This window comes from Anastrepha ludens, unplaced genomic scaffold, assembly GCF_028408465.1.
Source record: "Anastrepha ludens isolate Willacy unplaced genomic scaffold, idAnaLude1.1 ptg000061l, whole genome shotgun sequence".
Taxonomy (NCBI): domain Eukaryota; kingdom Metazoa; phylum Arthropoda; class Insecta; order Diptera; family Tephritidae; genus Anastrepha; species Anastrepha ludens.
The window spans coordinates 17,501-25,000 of record NW_026530051.1 but is presented as its reverse complement, the minus strand read 5'-3'; the positions used below and the strand labels follow the sequence as shown (position 1 = coordinate 25,000).

At 47.5% G+C, this 7,500-nt stretch overlaps 1 pseudogene; it reads left to right on the top strand.

Annotated features, from left to right (window-relative positions):
- The window catches only part of LOC128871123 (large subunit ribosomal RNA), a 2,780-nt pseudogene extending 371 nt beyond the window's left edge, over positions 1-2,409 (top strand).
- The last annotated feature ends 5,091 nt before the right edge of the window (positions 2,410-7,500 follow it).

Genomic DNA, 7,500 nt, shown 5'->3' with positions numbered 1-7,500 from the left:
TGAGGGAAAGTTGAAAAGAACTCTGAATAGAGAGTTAAATAGTACGTGAAACTGCTTAGAGGTTAAGCCCGATGAACCTGAATATCCATTATGAAAAATTCATCATTAAATAATTAAAAATAATGTGCATTTTTTTCATATAAGGACATTGTAATCTATTAACATAATAAAAGTATTTATCAAAAGATCATTGGTGATATTAAGTTTATTTAAATTAATTTGCTTTTTAAGCATATTAACATAGAATAAATACTAATGATTTGATAAAGTGTTGATAGATTTTATTATATATAATGCTAAAATTCATTTTTTGAATTTTACAAAAAATTTAATATCTATGATATTAATATTTATTTGTATGCATTTATATGATTAACAATGCGAAAGATTCAGGATACCTTCGGGACCCGTCTTGAAACACGGACCAAGGAGTCTAACATATGTGCAAGTCATTGAGTTATATTAAACTTAATGGCATAATTAACTTAACTTAAAAATATAATGGGATTAATTTTTAGTCTATTTTCTTAAATAGTCAATTAATTCAATCCCGGGGCGTTCCATATAGTTATGTATAATGATAATTTATTATTATTTATACCTCTAACTGGAGCGTACCTTGAGCATATATGCTGTGACCCGAAAGATGGTGAACTATACTTGATCAGGTTGAAGTCAGGGGAAACCCTGATGGAAGACCGAAACAGTTCTGACGTGCAAATCGATTGTCAGAATTGAGTATAGGGGCGAAAGACCAATCGAACCATCTAGTAGCTGGTTCCCTCCGAAGTTTCCCTCAGGATAGCTGGTGCATTTAAAAATTATATAAAATAATCTTATCTGGTAAAGCGAATGATTAGAGGCCTTAGGGTCGAAACGATTTTAACCTATTCTCAAACTTTAAATGGGTAAGAACCTCACCTTTCTTGATATGAAGGTTGAGGTTATGATATAATGTGCCCAGTGGGCCACTTTTGGTAAGCAGAACTGGCGCTGTGGGATGAACCAAACGTAATGTTACGGTGCCTAAATTAACAACTCATGCAGATACCATGAAAGGCGTTGGTTGCTTAAAACAGCAGGACGGTGGACATGGAAGTCGTAATCCGCTAAGGAGTGTGTAACAACTCACCTGCCGAAGCAACTAGCCCTTAAAATGGATGGCGCTTAAGTTGTATACCTATACATTACCGCTAAAGTAGATGATTTATAAAACAATTTCGATTGATTTATAAATTTTGAAACTTTAGTGAGTAGGAGGGTACAATAGTGTGCTTAGAAGTGTTTGGCGTAAGCCTGCATGGAGCCGCTATTGGTACAGATCTTGGTGGTAGTAGCAAATAATCGAATGAGACCTTGGAGGACTGAAGTGGAGAAGGGTTTCGTGTGAACAGTGGTTGATCACGAGTTAGTCGGTCCTAAGTTCAAGGCGAAAGCCGAAAATTTTCAAGTTTTTAATAAAAAAAAATATTAATAAAATTTATATATATATATTAAAAAATAATTAAATACTTGAATTATTTTGAACGAAAGGGAATACGGTTCCAATTCCGTAACCTGTTGAGTATCCGTTTGTTATTAAAAATGGGCCTTGTGCTCATCCTGGCAACAGGAACGACCATAAAGAAGCCGTCGAGAGATATCGGAAGAGTTTTCTTTTCTGTTTTATAGTCGTACTACCATGGAAGTCTTTCGAAGAGAGATATGGTAGATGGACTAGAAGAGCATGACATTTACTGTTGTGTCGATATTTTCTCCTCGGACCTTGAAAATTTATGGTGGGGTCACGCAAACTTCTCAACAGGCCGTACCAATATCCGCAGCTGGTCTCCAAGGTGAAGAGTCTCTAGTCGATAGAATAATGTAGGTAAGGGAAGTCGGCAAATTAGATCCGTAACTTCGGGATAAGGATTGGCTCTGAAGATTGAGATAGTCGGGCTTGATTGGGAAGCAATACCATGGTTTATGTACTCGTTCTGGGTAAATAGAGAATTACGATTCTTGTTCCCCGGATAGTAGTTACGTAGCCAATTGTGGAACTTTCTTGCTAAAATTTTTAAGGAATTATATCATTCGATATATATTCTTTTTAAATTATAACGATTATCAATTAACAATCAATTCAGAACTGGCACGGACTTGGGGAATCCGACTGTCTAATTAAAACAAAGCATTGTGATGGCCCTAACGGGTGTTGACACAATGTGATTTCTGCCCAGTGCTCTGAATGTCAAAGTGAAGAAATTCAAGTAAGCGCGGGTAAACGGCGGGAGTAACTATGACTCTCTTAAGGTAGCCAAATGCCTCGTCATCTAATTAGTGACGCGCATGAATGGATTAACGAGATTCCTACTGTCCCTATCTACTCATTTCTCAGTGTGACTGCTGAGGCGAACGGACGTGCCGTGTACTGTGCGCTATTTTTGTGACTTCGCTGTGTGCCTGTGTGCTTTATCCGCGTGTGATAACCGGTTGTATACAGTTGTGCGAGTGACGCTAAGTTTTGTCGTGGCTGTACCATAGCGGTACAGTGTTTACGATTAATTGCACTAGTGAGTGCCGTTGTGCGAGTGACGCTACTTTGTCGTAGCTGTACCATAGCGGTACAGTGTTTACGACTGATTGCAAGTGCCGTACGGTAGTGTTGTTGGACATTCCTGTGAGTGCCACTATACTCCGTACTATTGACACATAGTGCGTGCGTGTGAGTGCTGCTATATATAGCGTGAGTGAGTACGGTTGTGCTAGTGACGCCACTGTTCGCGTGGCTGTACATTGTGTACAAGTGTACCTTGTTGGTATATTGTGGGACGCTCAAGCGAGTGCCGCTATACCAAGTTGTTTACAACATTTGTGTGCCGCTAATTTTTGGCGTCTTTTTCGTGTGCGCGTGCCGTTACATTTCGGCGTGGGTGTACAGTGCGGGCGTACACTAGGTTTGTCGTGCTGTTATATTGCCATATTTGGCAACGGTAAAAAGGGCGTCCCCTTTTGTGCGTGGGTTGAGTACTGCGCTAAGGTTGAATACCTTGTGCAGGTGCTGCAAACAGAGCGTGCTGCGTTTTGCCTGCGGTCGAGCTCGGCGTTAGCTCCACCTTGGTCGACCCGTCCTTGTTCGGGGAACAGTGTTCCGTCCGGCAAGGCATTGGTGGTGGCCTTTGCCAGACCTTTGGTTGGCGCTGTGGGCTACGCCCTCGCGCTTTGCTTTGGCTCGCCGATAGGTGCAGCCGCTGTGTGCGTGCCTGTGCGGGGTTCATTCCTGCCGTACAGTATTTGCCGTCGCCCAAAAGGGACCCTATTTTTGTTGTTGCTCGGGAGGCCTTTTACCGGCGAATTCGGCAACCTTAGTGGTGGAGCTTTGGGCTATGCCCAAATTAGAAGGCTTGAGGAAGAGGGCGAACACCCCTCTTCCAAGCGGTTCGGCGGTGCCATCGTCGGCAATGGATGAGACGACGTCCGGAGAGGAGGAGGTGATTTTGCGGTCTCCTCCCCGTACTAAGAAGAAGACCGCTGGAGGTGCAGCGGTCCCGGTGGGTAAGTCGATTTTGAAGGTATCGAGTAAGTCGGGGGCGAGTGGAAGCGAGGGCGCTTCCGAAAGTGGAAAGATTGGGAGTGGGAGCAAGGGGCGGAAGACGGGGGAGAAATTAGGTCCAGCAGGGAAGCGGTTGGAGAAAATCCGCGGGGAATTGGGTGCTTCCCTGGAGGATTCGGGTACGTTCGGTGGGGGTGCCGAACAAAAGAAAGTTGGGCGGAAGTTTATGGGGCGCTTCAAGTCCATTGTGACGGCCTTTAGTGGTGCCGTCATAGACATGGACGGCGTCCCGAAAAGTGTGGCAAAAGACCTCCTTGGATACTCCTTGGAGTTTGAGGAGCTTTTTGTGGAGATGGTGGCGGAGATCGCCCATCTTCGTGGGCGGTTGGAAGCCACAAAGGTAAATAGGGAGGAAGCACCTCGGAGGACGGCTGGAGCTGCGCTGGCTGGTACAGCGATGATGCCGGCACCTCAGGCGCCTGCGCCTGTGTTGCCTGCGTTGCCGGTGCCCAAGCCAGTTGAGACCTGGTCGGTCGTAGTGAGGGGTAAAACCCCCACTACGTCCAAAGAGGTGATTAAAAAAGTGGTAAAGGAGGTAGGGCCTTCCATGGGGGTAAGGGTGCACGAGGTGCGCCCGTTGAAGGATGGAGGTGCGATTATTCGCACCCCATCAGTTGCTGAGAGGGATAACTTGGCGAAAAATGCCAAGTTTTCCGAGGTGGGGCTCGATGTGAGCATACGTCGGAAGCTGGGGCCTAGGGTTGTGGTCCAAGGGGTCCACACGGAGATCTCCCCTGACGAGTTCATGGGAGAGTTGTTCCGTTTGAACCTCAAGGAGTTCAGCCCTGGGTGCCTTGAGAAGGACGTGAGGATGATCAGCCGTCCTTGGAAGGTCAGCCCCGATGGGGTGACGAATGTTGTCCTTGAGGGAACGGACATGCTAATGTCCGCCCTCCTGGAAGCAGGTCGTTGCTACGTTAAGTGGTTTTCCTTCCGGGTACGGCCGGACCAACTGACGCCCGGCTGCTTCCGATGCATGGGTTTCGATCACAGGGTGGCAGAATGCAGAGCCAAGAAGGATGTCTGCCGGAGGTGCGGGCAGGAAGGGCACAGGAGTGCAGGTTGCGGCAATGCCCCGCATTGTCGCAACTGTGCATTTAAGGGCAAGCCAGCCGGACATTTGATGATGTCCACTGTCTGCCCGGTGTACTGTGCCATTGTTGCCCGTGCGAACGCTAGACATTGATGGTTGAACTATATCAACTGAACTGTCAGGGGTCTTATGCCGTGATGTGTGAATTGGGGGCGTGTATGTCGGAGGGGGGCTGCGGCATTGCCTTGCTCCAGGAACCATACTCCACCAATGGGGTGGTGAGAGGTCTTCCTGGGGGCTTCAGGGTCTTTACGGACCTTGGAGTCAATGCCGCAGTAGCTGTGTGTGAGCCAAGCTACTCTTGTGTAGTAGTTGACTCATCACAGTGGGGAGTATGTGTGTGTGTCGAGGGGGAATTCGGCAGAATGAATGTCGTCAGCTTGTACTGCAAGTTTGACGAGCCTCTAGAGCCCTACTTAAGATACATTGATGCGGTGCTACTACATGAGAGTAGCATTCCTGCCATCGTGTGTCTTGATGCGAATGCTACCTCCCCGATGTGGTTCAGCAAGGTATCCAGGCATAGTGCTGGATATCGGAGCCACGATCGGGGTGAGGTTATGAGCGAATGGCTTGTGGCGAATAACCTCCTCGTAGCAAACGAACCAAGCGTATGGTATACGTTTGAGGGGCCTAGAGGTGTGAGTGACATTGACGTGACGCTCATGAATGACGCAGCAGCGAGTAGGTTCGAGTGTAAATGGAGTGTTAGGGGGGGTTGGGGAATTAGTGACCATAATTTAATACAAATTATGGTTACTCCCCGTACCCCGCAGCTAGAAGGGGGGAGTCCATTGAGGCGATGGCGTACCTCGTGTACTGACTGGAACCGATATGGACATACTGTTAGGGAAGCGGTATTGGATATACCGCTTAGTGAGTTTGAGGAATTGGGGGTTGACGAGCAAATTGCTCGTCTATCTGAATGTGTCTGGGGAGTGAATGACTCAGTGTTTAGGAAAGCTAGGGCTGTGAGAATGAAAGGTGTGAAATGGTGGACTAGCGAGTTGAACTCAAAGAGGAGGTCTGTCCGGCGCTTGAGGCGGTTGTTTCAACGCGGCAGGCGGACCAATTCGGAGAATCTGTCTCAGCTCAAGTATCAATTTAGTGTAGGGATGAAAGAGTATAAGAAGATGCTTGTGAGAGTCAAGGAGGAAGAGTGGAGGAGATTTGTGGGGGAAAATAGGGACGACCCTTGGGGACAGGTCTTTAGGATCTGTCGGGGTCGTCGAAATGAGATGGCTAGCTCTCTTCGCGTAGGTGATACTGTATTATCGACGTGGAGAGAGTGCGCCAATGTTTTGTTAGGCGAGTTCTTTCCCAGGGCTGAGGTTCAAGTTCCTCCTGCACAAGAGGTGCCTGTCCCTCCACTAGACGTTGGGGAGTTGGATTATGCATTTGGCCTGGTCAGGTCTAAAAGGTCTCCAGGTTTCGATGGTTTGAACGGAGAGATGTGCAAATGCTTGTGGAAGTTCATTCCGGAATATTTGGTGGCCATTTATGATAAATGCATATGGGAGGGATATTTTCCACGCGAGTGGAAAGTTGCTAGGGTCGTTGTACTCTTGAAGTCGCCCGATAAGATCAGGAGCGATCCTCGATCTTATCGTGGTATCAGCCTCCTTCCAGTACTTGGAAAAGTGCTGGAAAGGGTTATGGTTGAGCGGCTTCAGGAGCTAACTCGGGGTGTTAGGTCGGATAGGCAGTATGGTTTTAGGAAAGGACGTAGTGTAGAAGATGCGTGGATGTATGTTCAGAGTGTAGTTAGGGAAAACGCCAGTAAATATGTCCTTGGCATATTTATTGACTTTAAGGGGGCATTTGATTACTTGAGCTGGGATCGTGTGTTACAACGGCTAGAGGAGCTTGGCTGTCCGGAAATTACTCTATGGCGGAGTTATTTTTCGGACAGAAAAGCATCTATTGTAGGAGTGGGCGGGAGTGTGGAGATTGGGGTGGCTCGAGGCTGTCCGCAGGGATCCATCTGTGGTCCCTTCATTTGGAACCTCATGATGGACTCCCTGCTTCGGCAGTTAGAGCCACTTTGTAAACACTGTGCATATGCGGACGACCTTCTCATTTTGGTTGAGGGTCGTTCGCGTGAGGAACTGGAGCGAGTGGGGGGGCAGCTCCTTACATTGACCCACAATTGGGGGGTAGATGTGGGAGTGGATATATCGATGGACAAAACGGTGACAATGCTGCTTAAGGGCAGATTGTCCCCGAGTCGTCCACCGATTGTCCGTTTGAATGGGGTAGGGATTAGGTATGTGACACAAGTCAAATACCTGGGGGTAACTATGAGTGAAAGGATGTGTTTTACTCCACACTTAGTGTTGTTGAGGGAGCGGCTGCAGGCAATTGTTGGGCAAGTGCGTCGCGTTGTCAGATTTGACTGGGGTCTTAGCCGACGCGCGGTTCGTACCGTATATCGGGGCCTATTTGTGGCCTGTGCCACTTATGGTGCCGCTATATGGTACGAATGGGCTTTAAAGTCGGTTGGCAAACGTCATCTGATGGCGTGCCAGCGCATTATGTTGCTTGCCTGCTTGCCTGTATGCCGTACAGTGAGTACGGATGCGTTGCAGGTGTTGTTAGGTGCGCCTCCTCTTGACCTGTTAGTCGTGCAACGGGCGGTTGCCTTCAGGTTGAGAAGGAGGCTTTGTATGCCGCTGCGTGTTGGATGGTTATCCGACGGTGATGTAGGAAGGGGGTTTTTAGAGTGTAAAAGGTTGTTGAATGAATGTATGCTTCGTGGGTGGCAAAACCGTTGGGACAATAGTTCCAAAGGTCGCGTGACATACGAGTACATTCG